This window comes from Sebastes fasciatus, unplaced genomic scaffold (assembly GCF_043250625.1).
Source record: "Sebastes fasciatus isolate fSebFas1 unplaced genomic scaffold, fSebFas1.pri Scaffold_35, whole genome shotgun sequence".
NCBI lineage: Eukaryota > Metazoa > Chordata > Actinopteri > Perciformes > Sebastidae > Sebastes > Sebastes fasciatus.
In genome coordinates, this window is record NW_027428202.1 from 30,001 (window position 1) to 48,286 (window position 18,286).

Sequence of the window (18,286 nt, forward strand, 5' to 3'; positions counted from 1 at the left end):
TGTGGTTGTTTTGAGTCTCTTTGTGGTTGTTTTGAGTCTCTTTGTGGTCATTTTGTGTCTCTTTGTGGTTGTTTGAGTCTCTTTGTGGTCGTTTTGAGTCTCGTTGTGGTCGTTTTGAGTCTCGTTGTGGTCGTTTTGAGTCCCTTTTGTGGTTGTTATGAGTCTCTTTGTGGTTGTTTTGAGTCTCTTTTGTGGTTGAGTCTCTTTGTGGTTGTTTTGAGTCTCTTTGTGGTCGTTTTGAGTCTCTTTGTGGTTGTTATGAGTCTCTTTGTGGTTGTTTGAGTCTCTTTGTGGTTGTTATGAGTCTCTTTGTGGTTGTTTTGAGTCTCTTTGTGGTCGTTTTGAGTCTCTTTGTGGTTGTTTTGAGTCTCTTTGTGGTTGAGTCTCTTTGTGGTTGTTTTGAGTCTCTTTGTGGTTGTTTGAGTCTCTTTGTGGTTGTTTTGAGTCTCTTTGTGGTTGAGTCTCTTTGTGGTTGTTTTGAGTCTCTTTGTGGTCGTTTTGAGTCTCTTTGTGGTTGTTATGAGTCTCTTTGTGGTTGTTTGAGTCTCTTTGTGGTTGTTATGAGTCTCTTTGTGGTTGTTTTGAGTCTCTTTGTGGTTGTTATGAGTCTCTTTGTGGTTGTTTGAGTCTCTTTGTGGTTGTTCTGAGTCTCTTTGTGGTCGTTTTGAGTCTCTTTGTGGTTGTTTTGAGTCTCTTTGTGGTTGAGTCTCTTTGTGGTTGTTTGAGTCTCTTTGTGGTTGTTTTGAGTCTCTTTGTGGTTGAGTCTCTTTGTGGTTGTTTTGAGTCTCTTTGTGGTCGTTTTGAGTCTCTTTGTGGTTGTTTTGTGTCTCTTTGTTGTTGTTTTGAGTCTCTTTGTGGTCGTCTGAGTCTCTTTGTGGTTGTTTTGTGTCTCTTTGTGGTTGTTTTGAGTCTCTTTGTGGTTGTTTTGAGTCTCTTTGTGGTCGTTTTGTGTCTCTTTGTGGTCGTTTTGAGTCTCTTTGTGGTTGTTTTGTGTCTCTTTGTTGTTGTTTTGAGTCTCTTTGTGGTCGTCTGAGTCTCTTTGTGGTTGTTTTGTGTCTCTTTGTTGTTGTTTTGAGTCTCTTTGTGGTCGTTTTGAGTCTCTTTTCTTTGTGGTTGTTTTGAGTCTCTTTGTGGTCATTTTGAGTCTCTTTGTGGTTGTTTTGTGTCTCTTTGTGGTTGTTTGAGTCTCTTTGTGGTCGTTTTGAGTCTCTTTTCTTTGTGGTTGTTTTGAGTCTCTTTGTGATTGTTTTGAGTCTCTTTGTGGTCATTTTGTGTCTCTTTGTGGTTGTTTGAGTCTCTTTGTGGTCGTTTTGAGTCTCGTTGTGGTCGTTTTGAGTCTCGTTGTGGTCGTTTTGAGTCCCTTTTGTGGTTGTTATGAGTCTCTTTGTGGTTGTTTTGAGTCTCTTTTGTGGTTGAGTCTCTTTGTGGTTGTTTTGAGTCTCTTTGTGGTCGTTTTGAGTCTCTTTGTGGTTGTTATGAGTCTCTTTGTGGTTGTTTGAGTCTCTTTGTGGTTGTTATGAGTCTCTTTGTGGTTGTTTTGAGTCTCTTTGTGGTCGTTTTGAGTCTCTTTGTGGTTGTTTTGAGTCTCTTTGTGGTCGTTTTGAGTCTCTTTGTGGTCGTCTGAGTCTCTTTGTGGTTGTTTTGTGTCTCTTTGTTGTTGTTTTTAGTCTCTTTGTGGTCGTCTGGGTCTCTTTATGTTGTTTTGTGTCTCTTTGTGGTTGTTTTGAGTCTCTTTGTGGTTGTTTTGAGTCTCTTTGTGGTCGTTTTGTGTCTCTTTGTGGTCGTTTTGAGTCTCTTTGTGGTTGTTTTGTGTCTCTTTGTTGTTGTTTTGAGTCTCTTTGTGGTCGTCTGAGTCTCTTTGTGGTTGTTTTGTGTCTCTTTGTGGTTGTTTTGAGTCTCTTTGTGGTTGTTTTGAGTCTCTTTGTGGTCGTTTTGTGTCTCTTTGTGGTCGTTTTGAGTCTCTTTGTGGTTGTTTTGTGTCTCTTTGTTGTTGTTTTGAGTCTCTTTGTGGTCGTCTGAGTCTCTTTGTGGTTGTTTTGTGTCTCTTTGTTGTTGTTTTGAGTCTCTTTGTGGTCGTTTTGAGTCTCTTTTCTTTGTGGTTGTTTTGAGTCTCTTTGTGGTCATTTTGAGTCTCTTTGTGGTTGTTTTGTGTCTCTTTGTGGTTGTTTGAGTCTCTTTGTGGTCGTTTTGAGTCTCTTTGTGGTCGTCTGAGTCTCTTTGTGGTTGTTTTGTGTCTCTTTGTTGTTGTTTTGAGTCTCTTTGTGGTTGTTTTGAGTCTCTTTTCTTTGTGGTTGTTTTGAGTCTCTTTGTGGTCATTTTGAGTCTCTTTGTGGTTGTTTTGTGTCTCTTTGTGGTTGTTTGAGTCTCTTTGTGGTCGTTTTGAGTCTCTTTTCTTTGTGGTTGTTTTGAGTCTCTTTGTGGTTGTTTTGAGTCTCTTTGTGGTCATTTTGTGTCTCTTTGTGGTTGTTTGAGTCTCTTTGTGGTCGTTTTGAGTCTCGTTGTGGTCGTTTTGAGTCTCGTTGTGGTCGTTTTGAGTCCCTTTTGTGGTTGTTATGAGTCTCTTTGTGGTTGTTTTGAGTCTCTTTTGTGGTTGAGTCTCTTTGTGGTTGTTTTGAGTCTCTTTGTGGTCGTTTTGAGTCTCTTTGTGGTTGTTATGAGTCTCTTTGTGGTTGTTTGAGTCTCTTTGTGGTTGTTATGAGTCTCTTTGTGGTTGTTTTGAGTCTCTTTGTGGTCGTTTTGAGTCTCTTTGTGGTTGTTTTGAGTCTCTTTGTGGTTGAGTCTCTTTGTGGTTGTTTTGAGTCTCTTTGTGGTTGTTTGAGTCTCTTTGTGGTTGTTTTGAGTCTCTTTGTGGTTGAGTCTCTTTGTGGTTGTTTTGAGTCTCTTTGTGGTCGTTTTGAGTCTCTTTGTGGTTGTTATGAGTCTCTTTGTGGTTGTTTGAGTCTCTTTGTGGTTGTTATGAGTCTCTTTGTGGTTGTTTTGAGTCTCTTTGTGGTTGTTATGAGTCTCTTTGTGGTTGTTTGAGTCTCTTTGTGGTTGTTCTGAGTCTCTTTGTGGTCGTTTTGAGTCTCTTTGTGGTTGTTTTGAGTCTCTTTGTGGTTGAGTCTCTTTGTGGTTGTTTGAGTCTCTTTGTGGTTGTTTTGAGTCTCTTTGTGGTTGAGTCTCTTTGTGGTTGTTTTGAGTCTCTTTGTGGTCGTTTTGAGTCTCTTTGTGGTTGTTTTGTGTCTCTTTGTTGTTGTTTTGAGTCTCTTTGTGGTCGTCTGAGTCTCTTTGTGGTTGTTTTGTGTCTCTTTGTGGTTGTTTTGAGTCTCTTTGTGGTTGTTTTGAGTCTCTTTGTGGTCGTTTTGTGTCTCTTTGTGGTCGTTTTGAGTCTCTTTGTGGTTGTTTTGTGTCTCTTTGTTGTTGTTTTGAGTCTCTTTGTGGTCGTCTGAGTCTCTTTGTGGTTGTTTTGTGTCTCTTTGTTGTTGTTTTGAGTCTCTTTGTGGTCGTTTTGAGTCTCTTTTCTTTGTGGTTGTTTTGAGTCTCTTTGTGGTCATTTTGAGTCTCTTTGTGGTTGTTTTGTGTCTCTTTGTGGTCGTTTTGAGTCTCTTTGTGGTTGTTTTGTGTCTCTTTGTTGTTGTTTTGAGTCTCTTTGTGGTCGTCTGAGTCTCTTTGTGGTTGTTTTGTGTCTCTTTGTTGTTGTTTTGAGTCTCTTTGTGGTCGTTTTGAGTCTCTTTTCTTTGTGGTTGTTTTGAGTCTCTTTGTGGTCATTTTGAGTCTCTTTGTGGTTGTTTTGTGTCTCTTTGTGGTTGTTTGAGTCTCTTTGTGGTCGTTTTGAGTCTCTTTTCTTTGTGGTTGTTTTGAGTCTCTTTGTGATTGTTTTGAGTCTCTTTGTGGTCATTTTGTGTCTCTTTGTGGTTGTTTGAGTCTCTTTGTGGTCGTTTTGAGTCTCGTTGTGGTCGTTTTGAGTCTCGTTGTGGTCGTTTTGAGTCCCTTTTGTGGTTGTTATGAGTCTCTTTGTGGTTGTTTTGAGTCTCTTTTGTGGTTGAGTCTCTTTGTGGTTGTTTTGAGTCTCTTTGTGGTCGTTTTGAGTCTCTTTGTGGTTGTTATGAGTCTCTTTGTGGTTGTTTGAGTCTCTTTGTGGTTGTTATGAGTCTCTTTGTGGTTGTTTTGAGTCTCTTTGTGGTCGTTTTGAGTCTCTTTGTGGTTGTTTTGAGTCTCTTTGTGGTTGAGTCTCTTTGTGGTTGTTTTGAGTCTCTTTGTGGTTGTTTGAGTCTCTTTGTGGTTGTTTTGAGTCTCTTTGTGGTTGAGTCTCTTTGTGGTTGTTTTGAGTCTCTTTGTGGTCGTTTTGAGTCTCTTTGTGGTTGTTATGAGTCTCTTTGTGGTTGTTTGAGTCTCTTTGTGGTTGTTATGAGTCTCTTTGTGGTTGTTTTGAGTCTCTTTGTGGTTGTTATGAGTCTCTTTGTGGTTGTTTGAGTCTCTTTGTGGTTGTTCTGAGTCTCTTTGTGGTCGTTTTGAGTCTCTTTGTGGTTGTTTTGAGTCTCTTTGTGGTTGAGTCTCTTTGTGGTTGTTTGAGTCTCTTTGTGGTTGTTTTGAGTCTCTTTGTGGTTGAGTCTCTTTGTGGTTGTTTTGAGTCTCTTTGTGGTCGTTTTGAGTCTCTTTGTGGTTGTTTTGTGTCTCTTTGTTGTTGTTTTGAGTCTCTTTGTGGTCGTCTGAGTCTCTTTGTGGTTGTTTTGTGTCTCTTTGTGGTTGTTTTGAGTCTCTTTGTGGTTGTTTTGAGTCTCTTTGTGGTCGTTTTGTGTCTCTTTGTGGTCGTTTTGAGTCTCTTTGTGGTTGTTTTGTGTCTCTTTGTTGTTGTTTTGAGTCTCTTTGTGGTCGTCTGAGTCTCTTTGTGGTTGTTTTGTGTCTCTTTGTTGTTGTTTTGAGTCTCTTTGTGGTCGTTTTGAGTCTCTTTTCTTTGTGGTTGTTTTGAGTCTCTTTGTGGTCATTTTGAGTCTCTTTGTGGTTGTTATGAGTCTCTTTGTGGTTGTTTGAGTCTCTTTGTGGTTGTTATGAGTCTCTTTGTGGTTGTTTTGAGTCTCTTTGTGGTCGTTTTGAGTCTCTTTGTGGTTGTTTTGAGTCTCTTTGTGGTTGAGTCTCTTTGTGGTTGTTTTGAGTCTCTTTGTGGTTGTTTGAGTCTCTTTGTGGTTGTTTTGAGTCTCTTTGTGGTTGAGTCTCTTTGTGGTTGTTTTGAGTCTCTTTGTGGTCGTTTTGAGTCTCTTTGTGGTTGTTATGAGTCTCTTTGTGGTTGTTTGAGTCTCTTTGTGGTTGTTATGAGTCTCTTTGTGGTTGTTTTGAGTCTCTTTGTGGTTGTTATGAGTCTCTTTGTGGTTGTTTGAGTCTCTTTGTGGTTGTTCTGAGTCTCTTTGTGGTCGTTTTGAGTCTCTTTGTGGTTGTTTTGAGTCTCTTTGTGGTTGAGTCTCTTTGTGGTTGTTTGAGTCTCTTTGTGGTTGTTTTGAGTCTCTTTGTGGTTGAGTCTCTTTGTGGTTGTTTTGAGTCTCTTTGTGGTCGTTTTGAGTCTCTTTGTGGTTGTTTTGTGTCTCTTTGTTGTTGTTTTGAGTCTCTTTGTGGTCGTCTGAGTCTCTTTGTGGTTGTTTTGTGTCTCTTTGTGGTTGTTTTGAGTCTCTTTGTGGTTGTTTTGAGTCTCTTTGTGGTCGTTTTGTGTCTCTTTGTGGTCGTTTTGAGTCTCTTTGTGGTTGTTTTGTGTCTCTTTGTTGTTGTTTTGAGTCTCTTTGTGGTCGTCTGAGTCTCTTTGTGGTTGTTTTGTGTCTCTTTGTTGTTGTTTTGAGTCTCTTTGTGGTCGTTTTGAGTCTCTTTTCTTTGTGGTTGTTTTGAGTCTCTTTGTGGTCATTTTGAGTCTCTTTGTGGTTGTTTTGTGTCTCTTTGTGGTCGTTTTGAGTCTCTTTGTGGTTGTTTTGTGTCTCTTTGTTGTTGTTTTGAGTCTCTTTGTGGTCGTCTGAGTCTCTTTGTGGTTGTTTTGTGTCTCTTTGTTGTTGTTTTGAGTCTCTTTGTGGTCGTTTTGAGTCTCTTTTCTTTGTGGTTGTTTTGAGTCTCTTTGTGGTCATTTTGAGTCTCTTTGTGGTTGTTTTGTGTCTCTTTGTGGTTGTTTGAGTCTCTTTGTGGTCGTTTTGAGTCTCTTTTCTTTGTGGTTGTTTTGAGTCTCTTTGTGATTGTTTTGAGTCTCTTTGTGGTCATTTTGTGTCTCTTTGTGGTTGTTTGAGTCTCTTTGTGGTCGTTTTGAGTCTCGTTGTGGTCGTTTTGAGTCTCGTTGTGGTCGTTTTGAGTCCCTTTTGTGGTTGTTATGAGTCTCTTTGTGGTTGTTTTGAGTCTCTTTTGTGGTTGAGTCTCTTTGTGGTTGTTTTGAGTCTCTTTGTGGTCGTTTTGAGTCTCTTTGTGGTTGTTATGAGTCTCTTTGTGGTTGTTTGAGTCTCTTTGTGGTTGTTATGAGTCTCTTTGTGGTTGTTTTGAGTCTCTTTGTGGTCGTTTTGAGTCTCTTTGTGGTTGTTTTGAGTCTCTTTGTGGTCGTTTTGAGTCTCTTTGTGGTCGTCTGAGTCTCTTTGTGGTTGTTTTGTGTCTCTTTGTTGTTGTTTTTAGTCTCTTTGTGGTCGTCTGGGTCTCTTTATGTTGTTTTGTGTCTCTTTGTGGTTGTTTTGAGTCTCTTTGTGGTTGTTTTGAGTCTCTTTGTGGTCGTTTTGTGTCTCTTTGTGGTCGTTTTGAGTCTCTTTGTGGTTGTTTTGTGTCTCTTTGTTGTTGTTTTGAGTCTCTTTGTGGTCGTCTGAGTCTCTTTGTGGTTGTTTTGTGTCTCTTTGTGGTTGTTTTGAGTCTCTTTGTGGTTGTTTTGAGTCTCTTTGTGGTCGTTTTGTGTCTCTTTGTGGTCGTTTTGAGTCTCTTTGTGGTTGTTTTGTGTCTCTTTGTTGTTGTTTTGAGTCTCTTTGTGGTCGTCTGAGTCTCTTTGTGGTTGTTTTGTGTCTCTTTGTTGTTGTTTTGAGTCTCTTTGTGGTCGTTTTGAGTCTCTTTTCTTTGTGGTTGTTTTGAGTCTCTTTGTGGTCATTTTGAGTCTCTTTGTGGTTGTTTTGTGTCTCTTTGTGGTTGTTTGAGTCTCTTTGTGGTCGTTTTGAGTCTCTTTGTGGTCGTCTGAGTCTCTTTGTGGTTGTTTTGTGTCTCTTTGTTGTTGTTTTGAGTCTCTTTGTGGTTGTTTTGAGTCTCTTTTCTTTGTGGTTGTTTTGAGTCTCTTTGTGGTCATTTTGAGTCTCTTTGTGGTTGTTTTGTGTCTCTTTGTGGTTGTTTGAGTCTCTTTGTGGTCGTTTTGAGTCTCTTTTCTTTGTGGTTGTTTTGAGTCTCTTTGTGGTTGTTTTGAGTCTCTTTGTGGTCATTTTGTGTCTCTTTGTGGTTGTTTGAGTCTCTTTGTGGTCGTTTTGAGTCTCGTTGTGGTCGTTTTGAGTCTCGTTGTGGTCGTTTTGAGTCCCTTTTGTGGTTGTTATGAGTCTCTTTGTGGTTGTTTTGAGTCTCTTTTGTGGTTGAGTCTCTTTGTGGTTGTTTTGAGTCTCTTTGTGGTCGTTTTGAGTCTCTTTGTGGTTGTTATGAGTCTCTTTGTGGTTGTTTGAGTCTCTTTGTGGTTGTTATGAGTCTCTTTGTGGTTGTTTTGAGTCTCTTTGTGGTCGTTTTGAGTCTCTTTGTGGTTGTTTTGAGTCTCTTTGTGGTTGAGTCTCTTTGTGGTTGTTTTGAGTCTCTTTGTGGTTGTTTGAGTCTCTTTGTGGTTGTTTTGAGTCTCTTTGTGGTTGAGTCTCTTTGTGGTTGTTTTGAGTCTCTTTGTGGTCGTTTTGAGTCTCTTTGTGGTTGTTATGAGTCTCTTTGTGGTTGTTTGAGTCTCTTTGTGGTTGTTATGAGTCTCTTTGTGGTTGTTTTGAGTCTCTTTGTGGTTGTTATGAGTCTCTTTGTGGTTGTTTGAGTCTCTTTGTGGTTGTTCTGAGTCTCTTTGTGGTCGTTTTGAGTCTCTTTGTGGTTGTTTTGAGTCTCTTTGTGGTTGAGTCTCTTTGTGGTTGTTTGAGTCTCTTTGTGGTTGTTTTGAGTCTCTTTGTGGTTGAGTCTCTTTGTGGTTGTTTTGAGTCTCTTTGTGGTCGTTTTGAGTCTCTTTGTGGTTGTTTTGTGTCTCTTTGTTGTTGTTTTGAGTCTCTTTGTGGTCGTCTGAGTCTCTTTGTGGTTGTTTTGTGTCTCTTTGTGGTTGTTTTGAGTCTCTTTGTGGTTGTTTTGAGTCTCTTTGTGGTCGTTTTGTGTCTCTTTGTGGTCGTTTTGAGTCTCTTTGTGGTTGTTTTGTGTCTCTTTGTTGTTGTTTTGAGTCTCTTTGTGGTCGTCTGAGTCTCTTTGTGGTTGTTTTGTGTCTCTTTGTTGTTGTTTTGAGTCTCTTTGTGGTCGTTTTGAGTCTCTTTTCTTTGTGGTTGTTTTGAGTCTCTTTGTGGTCATTTTGAGTCTCTTTGTGGTTGTTTTGTGTCTCTTTGTGGTCGTTTTGAGTCTCTTTGTGGTTGTTTTGTGTCTCTTTGTTGTTGTTTTGAGTCTCTTTGTGGTCGTCTGAGTCTCTTTGTGGTTGTTTTGTGTCTCTTTGTTGTTGTTTTGAGTCTCTTTGTGGTCGTTTTGAGTCTCTTTTCTTTGTGGTTGTTTTGAGTCTCTTTGTGGTCATTTTGAGTCTCTTTGTGGTTGTTTTGTGTCTCTTTGTGGTTGTTTGAGTCTCTTTGTGGTCGTTTTGAGTCTCTTTTCTTTGTGGTTGTTTTGAGTCTCTTTGTGATTGTTTTGAGTCTCTTTGTGGTCATTTTGTGTCTCTTTGTGGTTGTTTGAGTCTCTTTGTGGTCGTTTTGAGTCTCGTTGTGGTCGTTTTGAGTCTCGTTGTGGTCGTTTTGAGTCCCTTTTGTGGTTGTTATGAGTCTCTTTGTGGTTGTTTTGAGTCTCTTTTGTGGTTGAGTCTCTTTGTGGTTGTTTTGAGTCTCTTTGTGGTCGTTTTGAGTCTCTTTGTGGTTGTTATGAGTCTCTTTGTGGTTGTTTGAGTCTCTTTGTGGTTGTTATGAGTCTCTTTGTGGTTGTTTTGAGTCTCTTTGTGGTCGTTTTGAGTCTCTTTGTGGTTGTTTTGAGTCTCTTTGTGGTCGTTTTGAGTCTCTTTGTGGTCGTCTGAGTCTCTTTGTGGTTGTTTTGTGTCTCTTTGTTGTTGTTTTTAGTCTCTTTGTGGTCGTCTGGGTCTCTTTATGTTGTTTTGTGTCTCTTTGTGGTTGTTTTGAGTCTCTTTGTGGTTGTTTTGAGTCTCTTTGTGGTCGTTTTGTGTCTCTTTGTGGTCGTTTTGAGTCTCTTTGTGGTTGTTTTGTGTCTCTTTGTTGTTGTTTTGAGTCTCTTTGTGGTCGTCTGAGTCTCTTTGTGGTTGTTTTGTGTCTCTTTGTGGTTGTTTTGAGTCTCTTTGTGGTTGTTTTGAGTCTCTTTGTGGTCGTTTTGTGTCTCTTTGTGGTCGTTTTGAGTCTCTTTGTGGTTGTTTTGTGTCTCTTTGTTGTTGTTTTGAGTCTCTTTGTGGTCGTCTGAGTCTCTTTGTGGTTGTTTTGTGTCTCTTTGTTGTTGTTTTGAGTCTCTTTGTGGTCGTTTTGAGTCTCTTTTCTTTGTGGTTGTTTTGAGTCTCTTTGTGGTCATTTTGAGTCTCTTTGTGGTTGTTTTGTGTCTCTTTGTGGTTGTTTGAGTCTCTTTGTGGTCGTTTTGAGTCTCTTTGTGGTTGTTTTGAGTCTCTTTTCTTTGTGGTTGTTTTGAGTCTCTTTGTGGTCATTTTGAGTCTCTTTGTGGTTGTTTTGTGTCTCTTTGTGGTTGTTTGAGTCTCTTTGTGGTCGTTTTGAGTCTCTTTTCTTTGTGGTTGTTTTGAGTCTCTTTGTGGTTGTTTTGAGTCTCTTTGTGGTCATTTTGTGTCTCTTTGTGGTTGTTTGAGTCTCTTTGTGGTCGTTTTGAGTCTCGTTGTGGTCGTTTTGAGTCTCGTTGTGGTCGTTTTGAGTCCCTTTTGTGGTTGTTATGAGTCTCTTTGTGGTTGTTTTGAGTCTCTTTTGTGGTTGAGTCTCTTTGTGGTTGTTTTGAGTCTCTTTGTGGTCGTTTTGAGTCTCTTTGTGGTTGTTATGAGTCTCTTTGTGGTCGTCTGAGTCTCTTTGTGGTTGTTTTGTGTCTCTTTGTGGTTGTTTTGAGTCTCTTTGTGGTTGTTTTGAGTCTCTTTGTGGTCGTTTTGTGTCTCTTTGTGGTCGTTTTGAGTCTCTTTGTGGTTGTTTTGTGTCTCTTTGTTGTTGTTTTGAGTCTCTTTGTGGTCGTCTGAGTCTCTTTGTGGTTGTTTTGTGTCTCTTTGTTGTTGTTTTGAGTCTCTTTGTGGTCGTTTTGAGTCTCTTTTCTTTGTGGTTGTTTTGAGTCTCTTTGTGGTCATTTTGAGTCTCTTTGTGGTTGTTTTGTGTCTCTTTGTGGTTGTTTGAGTCTCTTTGTGGTCGTTTTGAGTCTCTTTTCTTTGTGGTTGTTTTGAGTCTCTTTGTGATTGTTTTGAGTCTCTTTGTGGTCATTTTGTGTCTCTTTGTGGTTGTTTGAGTCTCTTTGTGGTCGTTTTGAGTCTCGTTGTGGTCGTTTTGAGTCTCGTTGTGGTCGTTTTGAGTCCCTTTTGTGGTTGTTATGAGTCTCTTTGTGGTTGTTTTGAGTCTCTTTTGTGGTTGAGTCTCTTTGTGGTTGTTTTGAGTCTCTTTGTGGTCGTTTTGAGTCTCTTTGTGGTTGTTATGAGTCTCTTTGTGGTTGTTTGAGTCTCTTTGTGGTTGTTATGAGTCTCTTTGTGGTTGTTTTGAGTCTCTTTGTGGTCGTTTTGAGTCTCTTTGTGGTTGTTTTGAGTCTCTTTGTGGTCGTTTTGAGTCTCTTTGTGGTCGTCTGAGTCTCTTTGTGGTTGTTTTGTGTCTCTTTGTTGTTGTTTTTAGTCTCTTTGTGGTCGTCTGGGTCTCTTTATGTTGTTTTGTGTCTCTTTGTGGTTGTTTTGAGTCTCTTTGTGGTTGTTTTGAGTCTCTTTGTGGTCGTTTTGTGTCTCTTTGTGGTCGTTTTGAGTCTCTTTGTGGTTGTTTTGTGTCTCTTTGTTGTTGTTTTGAGTCTCTTTGTGGTCGTCTGAGTCTCTTTGTGGTTGTTTTGTGTCTCTTTGTGGTTGTTTTGAGTCTCTTTGTGGTTGTTTTGAGTCTCTTTGTGGTCATTTTGAGTCTCTTTGTGGTTGTTTTGTGTCTCTTTGTGGTTGTTTGAGTCTCTTTGTGGTCGTTTTGAGTCTCTTTTCTTTGTGGTTGTTTTGAGTCTCTTTGTGGTTGTTTTGAGTCTCTTTGTGGTCGTCTGAGTCTCTTTGTGGTTGTTTTGTGTCTCTTTGTTGTTGTTTTGAGTCTCTTTGTGGTCGTTTTGAGTCTCTTTTCTTTGTGGTTGTTTTGAGTCTCTTTGTGGTCATTTTGAGTCTCTTTGTGGTTGTTTTGTGTCTCTTTGTGGTTGTTTGAGTCTCTTTGTGGTCGTTTTGAGTCTCTTTTCTTTGTGGTTGTTTTGAGTCTCTTTGTGATTGTTTTGAGTCTCTTTGTGGTCATTTTGTGTCTCTTTGTGGTTGTTTGAGTCTCTTTGTGGTCGTTTTGAGTCTCGTTGTGGTCGTTTTGAGTCTCGTTGTGGTCGTTTTGAGTCCCTTTTGTGGTTGTTATGAGTCTCTTTGTGGTTGTTTTGAGTCTCTTTTGTGGTTGAGTCTCTTTGTGGTTGTTTTGAGTCTCTTTGTGGTCGTTTTGAGTCTCTTTGTGGTTGTTATGAGTCTCTTTGTGGTTGTTTGAGTCTCTTTGTGGTTGTTATGAGTCTCTTTGTGGTTGTTTTGAGTCTCTTTGTGGTCGTTTTGAGTCTCTTTGTGGTTGTTTTGAGTCTCTTTGTGGTCGTTTTGAGTCTCTTTGTGGTCGTCTGAGTCTCTTTGTGGTTGTTTTGTGTCTCTTTGTTGTTGTTTTTAGTCTCTTTGTGGTCGTCTGGGTCTCTTTATGTTGTTTTGTGTCTCTTTGTGGTTGTTTTGAGTCTCTTTGTGGTTGTTTTGAGTCTCTTTGTGGTCGTTTTGTGTCTCTTTGTGGTCGTTTTGAGTCTCTTTGTGGTTGTTTTGTGTCTCTTTGTTGTTGTTTTGAGTCTCTTTGTGGTCGTCTGAGTCTCTTTGTGGTTGTTTTGTGTCTCTTTGTGGTTGTTTTGAGTCTCTTTGTGGTTGTTTTGAGTCTCTTTGTGGTCGTTTTGTGTCTCTTTGTGGTCGTTTTGAGTCTCTTTGTGGTTGTTTTGTGTCTCTTTGTTGTTGTTTTGAGTCTCTTTGTGGTCGTCTGAGTCTCTTTGTGGTTGTTTTGTGTCTCTTTGTTGTTGTTTTGAGTCTCTTTGTGGTCGTTTTGAGTCTCTTTTCTTTGTGGTTGTTTTGAGTCTCTTTGTGGTCATTTTGAGTCTCTTTGTGGTTGTTTTGTGTCTCTTTGTGGTTGTTTGAGTCTCTTTGTGGTCGTTTTGAGTCTCTTTGTGGTCGTCTGAGTCTCTTTGTGGTTGTTTTGTGTCTCTTTGTTGTTGTTTTGAGTCTCTTTGTGGTTGTTTTGAGTCTCTTTTCTTTGTGGTTGTTTTGAGTCTCTTTGTGGTCATTTTGAGTCTCTTTGTGGTTGTTTTGTGTCTCTTTGTGGTTGTTTGAGTCTCTTTGTGGTCGTTTTGAGTCTCTTTTCTTTGTGGTTGTTTTGAGTCTCTTTGTGGTTGTTTTGAGTCTCTTTGTGGTCATTTTGTGTCTCTTTGTGGTTGTTTGAGTCTCTTTGTGGTCGTTTTGAGTCTCGTTGTGGTCGTTTTGAGTCTCGTTGTGGTCGTTTTGAGTCCCTTTTGTGGTTGTTATGAGTCTCTTTGTGGTTGTTTTGAGTCTCTTTTGTGGTTGAGTCTCTTTGTGGTTGTTTTGAGTCTCTTTGTGGTCGTTTTGAGTCTCTTTGTGGTTGTTATGAGTCTCTTTGTGGTTGTTTGAGTCTCTTTGTGGTTGTTATGAGTCTCTTTGTGGTTGTTTTGAGTCTCTTTGTGGTCGTTTTGAGTCTCTTTGTGGTTGTTTTGAGTCTCTTTGTGGTTGAGTCTCTTTGTGGTTGTTTTGAGTCTCTTTGTGGTTGTTTGAGTCTCTTTGTGGTTGTTTTGAGTCTCTTTGTGGTTGAGTCTCTTTGTGGTTGTTTTGAGTCTCTTTGTGGTCGTTTTGAGTCTCTTTGTGGTTGTTATGAGTCTCTTTGTGGTTGTTTGAGTCTCTTTGTGGTTGTTATGAGTCTCTTTGTGGTTGTTTTGAGTCTCTTTGTGGTTGTTATGAGTCTCTTTGTGGTTGTTTGAGTCTCTTTGTGGTTGTTCTGAGTCTCTTTGTGGTCGTTTTGAGTCTCTTTGTGGTTGTTTTGAGTCTCTTTGTGGTTGAGTCTCTTTGTGGTTGTTTGAGTCTCTTTGTGGTTGTTTTGAGTCTCTTTGTGGTTGAGTCTCTTTGTGGTTGTTTTGAGTCTCTTTGTGGTCGTTTTGAGTCTCTTTGTGGTTGTTTTGTGTCTCTTTGTTGTTGTTTTGAGTCTCTTTGTGGTCGTCTGAGTCTCTTTGTGGTTGTTTTGTGTCTCTTTGTGGTTGTTTTGAGTCTCTTTGTGGTTGTTTTGAGTCTCTTTGTGGTCGTTTTGTGTCTCTTTGTGGTCGTTTTGAGTCTCTTTGTGGTTGTTTTGTGTCTCTTTGTTGTTGTTTTGAGTCTCTTTGTGGTCGTCTGAGTCTCTTTGTGGTTGTTTTGTGTCTCTTTGTTGTTGTTTTGAGTCTCTTTGTGGTCGTTTTGAGTCTCTTTTCTTTGTGGTTGTTTTGAGTCTCTTTGTGGTCATTTTGAGTCTCTTTGTGGTTGTTTTGTGTCTCTTTGTGGTCGTTTTGAGTCTCTTTGTGGTTGTTTTGTGTCTCTTTGTTGTTGTTTTGAGTCTCTTTGTGGTCGTCTGAGTCTCTTTGTGGTTGTTTTGTGTCTCTTTGTTGTTGTTTTGAGTCTCTTTGTGGTCGTTTTGAGTCTCTTTTCTTTGTGGTTGTTTTGAGTCTCTTTGTGGTCATTTTGAGTCTCTTTGTGGTTGTTTTGTGTCTCTTTGTGGTTGTTTGAGTCTCTTTGTGGTCGTTTTGAGTCTCTTTTCTTTGTGGTTGTTTTGAGTCTCTTTGTGATTGTTTTGAGTCTCTTTGTGGTCATTTTGTGTCTCTTTGTGGTTGTTTGAGTCTCTTTGTGGTCGTTTTGAGTCTCGTTGTGGTCGTTTTGAGTCTCGTTGTGGTCGTTTTGAGTCCCTTTTGTGGTTGTTATGAGTCTCTTTGTGGTTGTTTTGAGTCTCTTTTGTGGTTGAGTCTCTTTGTGGTTGTTTTGAGTCTCTTTGTGGTCGTTTTGAGTCTCTTTGTGGTTGTTATGAGTCTCTTTGTGGTTGTTTGAGTCTCTTTGTGGTTGTTATGAGTCTCTTTGTGGTTGTTTTGAGTCTCTTTGTGGTCGTTTTGAGTCTCTTTGTGGTTGTTTTGAGTCTCTTTGTGGTCGTTTTGAGTCTCTTTGTGGTCGTCTGAGTCTCTTTGTGGTTGTTTTGTGTCTCTTTGTTGTTGTTTTTAGTCTCTTTGTGGTCGTCTGGGTCTCTTTATGTTGTTTTGTGTCTCTTTGTGGTTGTTTTGAGTCTCTTTGTGGTTGTTTTGAGTCTCTTTGTGGTCGTTTTGTGTCTCTTTGTGGTCGTTTTGAGTCTCTTTGTGGTTGTTTTGTGTCTCTTTGTTGTTGTTTTGAGTCTCTTTGTGGTCGTCTGAGTCTCTTTGTGGTTGTTTTGTGTCTCTTTGTGGTTGTTTTGAGTCTCTTTGTGGTTGTTTTGAGTCTCTTTGTGGTCGTTTTGTGTCTCTTTGTGGTCGTTTTGAGTCTCTTTGTGGTTGTTTTGTGTCTCTTTGTTGTTGTTTTGAGTCTCTTTGTGGTCGTCTGAGTCTCTTTGTGGTTGTTTTGTGTCTCTTTGTTGTTGTTTTGAGTCTCTTTGTGGTCGTTTTGAGTCTCTTTTCTTTGTGGTTGTTTTGAGTCTCTTTGTGGTCATTTTGAGTCTCTTTGTGGTTGTTTTGTGTCTCTTTGTGGTTGTTTGAGTCTCTTTGTGGTCGTTTTGAGTCTCTTTGTGGTTGTTTTGAGTCTCTTTTCTTTGTGGTTGTTTTGAGTCTCTTTGTGGTCATTTTGAGTCTCTTTGTGGTTGTTTTGTGTCTCTTTGTGGTTGTTTGAGTCTCTTTGTGGTCGTTTTGAGTCTCTTTTCTTTGTGGTTGTTTTGAGTCTCTTTGTGGTTGTTTTGAGTCTCTTTGTGGTCATTTTGTGTCTCTTTGTGGTTGTTTGAGTCTCTTTGTGGTCGTTTTGAGTCTCGTTGTGGTCGTTTTGAGTCTCGTTGTGGTCGTTTTGAGTCCCTTTTGTGGTTGTTATGAGTCTCTTTGTGGTTGTTTTGAGTCTCTTTTGTGGTTGAGTCTCTTTGTGGTTGTTTTGAGTCTCTTTGTGGTCGTTTTGAGTCTCTTTGTGGTTGTTATGAGTCTCTTTGTGGTTGTTTGAGTCTCTTTGTGGTTGTTATGAGTCTCTTTGTGGTTGTTTTGAGTCTCTTTGTGGTCGTTTTGAGTCTCTTTGTGGTTGTTTTGAGTCTCTTTGTGGTTGAGTCTCTTTGTGGTTGTTTTGAGTCTCTTTGTGGTTGTTTGAGTCTCTTTGTGGTTGTTTTGAGTCTCTTTGTGGTTGAGTCTCTTTGTGGTTGTTTTGAGTCTCTTTGTGGTCGTTTTGAGTCTCTTTGTGGTTGTTATGAGTCTCTTTGTGGTTGTTTGAGTCTCTTTGTGGTTGTTATGAGTCTCTTTGTGGTTGTTTTGAGTCTCTTTGTGGTTGTTATGAGTCTCTTTGTGGTTGTTTGAGTCTCTTTGTGGTTGTTCTGAGTCTCTTTGTGGTCGTTTTGAGTCTCTTTGTGGTTGTTTTGAGTCTCTTTGTGGTTGAGTCTCTTTGTGGTTGTTTGAGTCTCTTTGTGGTTGTTTTGAGTCTCTTTGTGGTTGAGTCTCTTTGTGGTTGTTTTGAGTCTCTTTGTGGTCGTTTTGAGTCTCTTTGTGGTTGTTTTGTGTCTCTTTGTTGTTGTTTTGAGTCTCTTTGTGGTCGTCTGAGTCTCTTTGTGGTTGTTTTGTGTCTCTTTGTGGTTGTTTTGAGTCTCTTTGTGGTTGTTTTGAGTCTCTTTGTGGTCGTTTTGTGTCTCTTTGTGGTCGTTTTGAGTCTCTTTGTGGTTGTTTTGTGTCTCTTTGTTGTTGTTTTGAGTCTCTTTGTGGTCGTCTGAGTCTCTTTGTGGTTGTTTTGTGTCTCTTTGTTGTTGTTTTGAGTCTCTTTGTGGTCGTTTTGAGTCTCTTTTCTTTGTGGTTGTTTTGAGTCTCTTTGTGGTCATTTTGAGTCTCTTTGTGGTTGTTTTGTGTCTCTTTGTGGTTGTTTGAGTCTCTTTGTGGTCGTTTTGAGTCTCTTTTCTTTGTGGTTGTTTTGAGTCTCTTTGTGATTGTTTTGAGTCTCTTTGTGGTCATTTTGTGTCTCTTTGTGGTTGTTTGAGTCTCTTTGTGGTCGTTTTGAGTCTCGTTGTGGTCGTTTTGAGTCTCGTTGTGGTCGTTTTGAGTCCCTTTTGTGGTTGTTATGAGTCTCTTTGTGGTTGTTTTGAGTCTCTTTTGTGGTTGAGTCTCTTTGTGGTTGTTTTGAGTCTCTTTGTGGTCGTTTTGAGTCTCTTTGTGGTTGTTATGAGTCTCTTTGTGGTTGTTTGAGTCTCTTTGTGGTTGTTATGAGTCTCTTTGTGGTTGTTTTGAGTCTCTTTGTGGTCGTTTTGAGTCTCTTTGTGGTTGTTTTGAGTCTCTTTGTGGTCGTTTTGAGTCTCTTTGTGGTCGTCTGAGTCTCTTTGTGGTTGTTTTGTGTCTCTTTGTTGTTGTTTTTAGTCTCTTTGTGGTCGTCTGGGTCTCTTTATGTTGTTTTGTGTCTCTTTGTGGTTGTTTTGAGTCTCTTTGTGGTTGTTTTGAGTCTCTTTGTGGTCGTTTTGTGTCTCTTTGTGGTCGTTTTGAGTCTCTTTGTGGTTGTTTTGTGTCTCTTTGTTGTTGTTTTGAGTCTCTTTGTGGTCGTCTGAGTCTCTTTGTGGTTGTTTTGTGTCTCTTTGTGGTTGTTTTGAGTCTCTTTGTGGTTGTTTTGAGTCTCTTTGTGGTCATTTTGAGTCTCTTTGTGGTTGTTTTGTGTCTCTTTGTGGTTGTTTGAGTCTCTTTGTGGTCGTTTTGAGTCTCTTTTCTTTGTGGTTGTTTTGAGTCTCTTTGTGGTTGTTTTGAGTCTCTTTGTGGTCATTTTGTGTCTCTTTGTGGTTGTTTGAGTCTCTTTGTGGTCGTTTTGAGTCTCGTTGTGGTCGTTTTGAGTCTCGTTGTGGTCGTTTTGAGTCCCTTTTGTGGTTGTTATGAGTCTCTTTGTGGTTGTTTTGAGTCTCTTTTGTGGTTGAGTCTCTTTGTGGTTGTTTTGAGTCTCTTTGTGGTCGTTTTGAGTCTCTTTGTGGTTGTTATGAGTCTCTTTGTGGTTGTTTGAGTCTCTTTGTGGTTGTTATGAGTCTCTTTGTGGTTGTTTTGAGTCTCTTTGTGGTCGTTTTGAGTCTCTTTGTGGTTGTTATGAGTCTCTTTGTGGTTGTTTGAGTCTCTTTGTGGTTGTTATGAGTCTCTTTGTGGTTGTTTTGAGTCTCTTTGTGGTCGTTTTGAGTCTCTTTGTGGTTGTTTTGAGTCTCTTTGTGGTTGAGTCTCTTTGTGGTTGTTTTGAGTCTCTTTGTGGTTGTTTGAGTCTCTTTGTGGTTGTTTTGAGTCTCTTTGTGGTTGAGTCTCTTTGTGGTTGTTTTGAGTCTCTTTGTGGTCGTTTTGAGTCTCTTTGTGGTTGTTATGAGTCTCTTTGTGGTTGTTTGAGTCTCTTTGTGGTTGTTATGAGTCTCTTTGTGGTTGTTTTGAGTCTCTTTGTGGTTGTTATGAGTCTCTTTGTGGTTGTTTGAGTCTCTTTGTGGTTGTTTTGAGTCTCTTTGTGGTCGTTTTGAGTCTCTTTGTGGTTGTTTTGAGTCTCTTTGTGGTTGAGTCTCTTTGTGGTTGTTTGAGTCTCTTTGTGGTTGTTTTGAGTCTCTTTGTGGTTGAGTCTCTTTGTGGTTGTTTTGAGTCTCTTTGTGGTCGTTTTGAGTCTCTTTGTGGTTGTTATGAGTATCTTTGTGGTTGTTTGAGTCTCTTTGTGGTTGTTATGAGTCTCTTTGTGGTTGTTTTGAGTTTCTTTGTG

At 39.8% G+C, this 18,286-nt stretch overlaps 1 protein-coding gene across 3 annotated transcripts in view; it reads right to left on the bottom strand.

Annotated features, from left to right (window-relative positions):
• LOC141763741 (disks large homolog 4-like) overlaps window positions 1–18,286 on the bottom strand; it is a 73,115-nt gene that overhangs the window by 3,206 nt on the left and 51,623 nt on the right. The gene's annotated exons all lie outside the window — the stretch shown is intronic.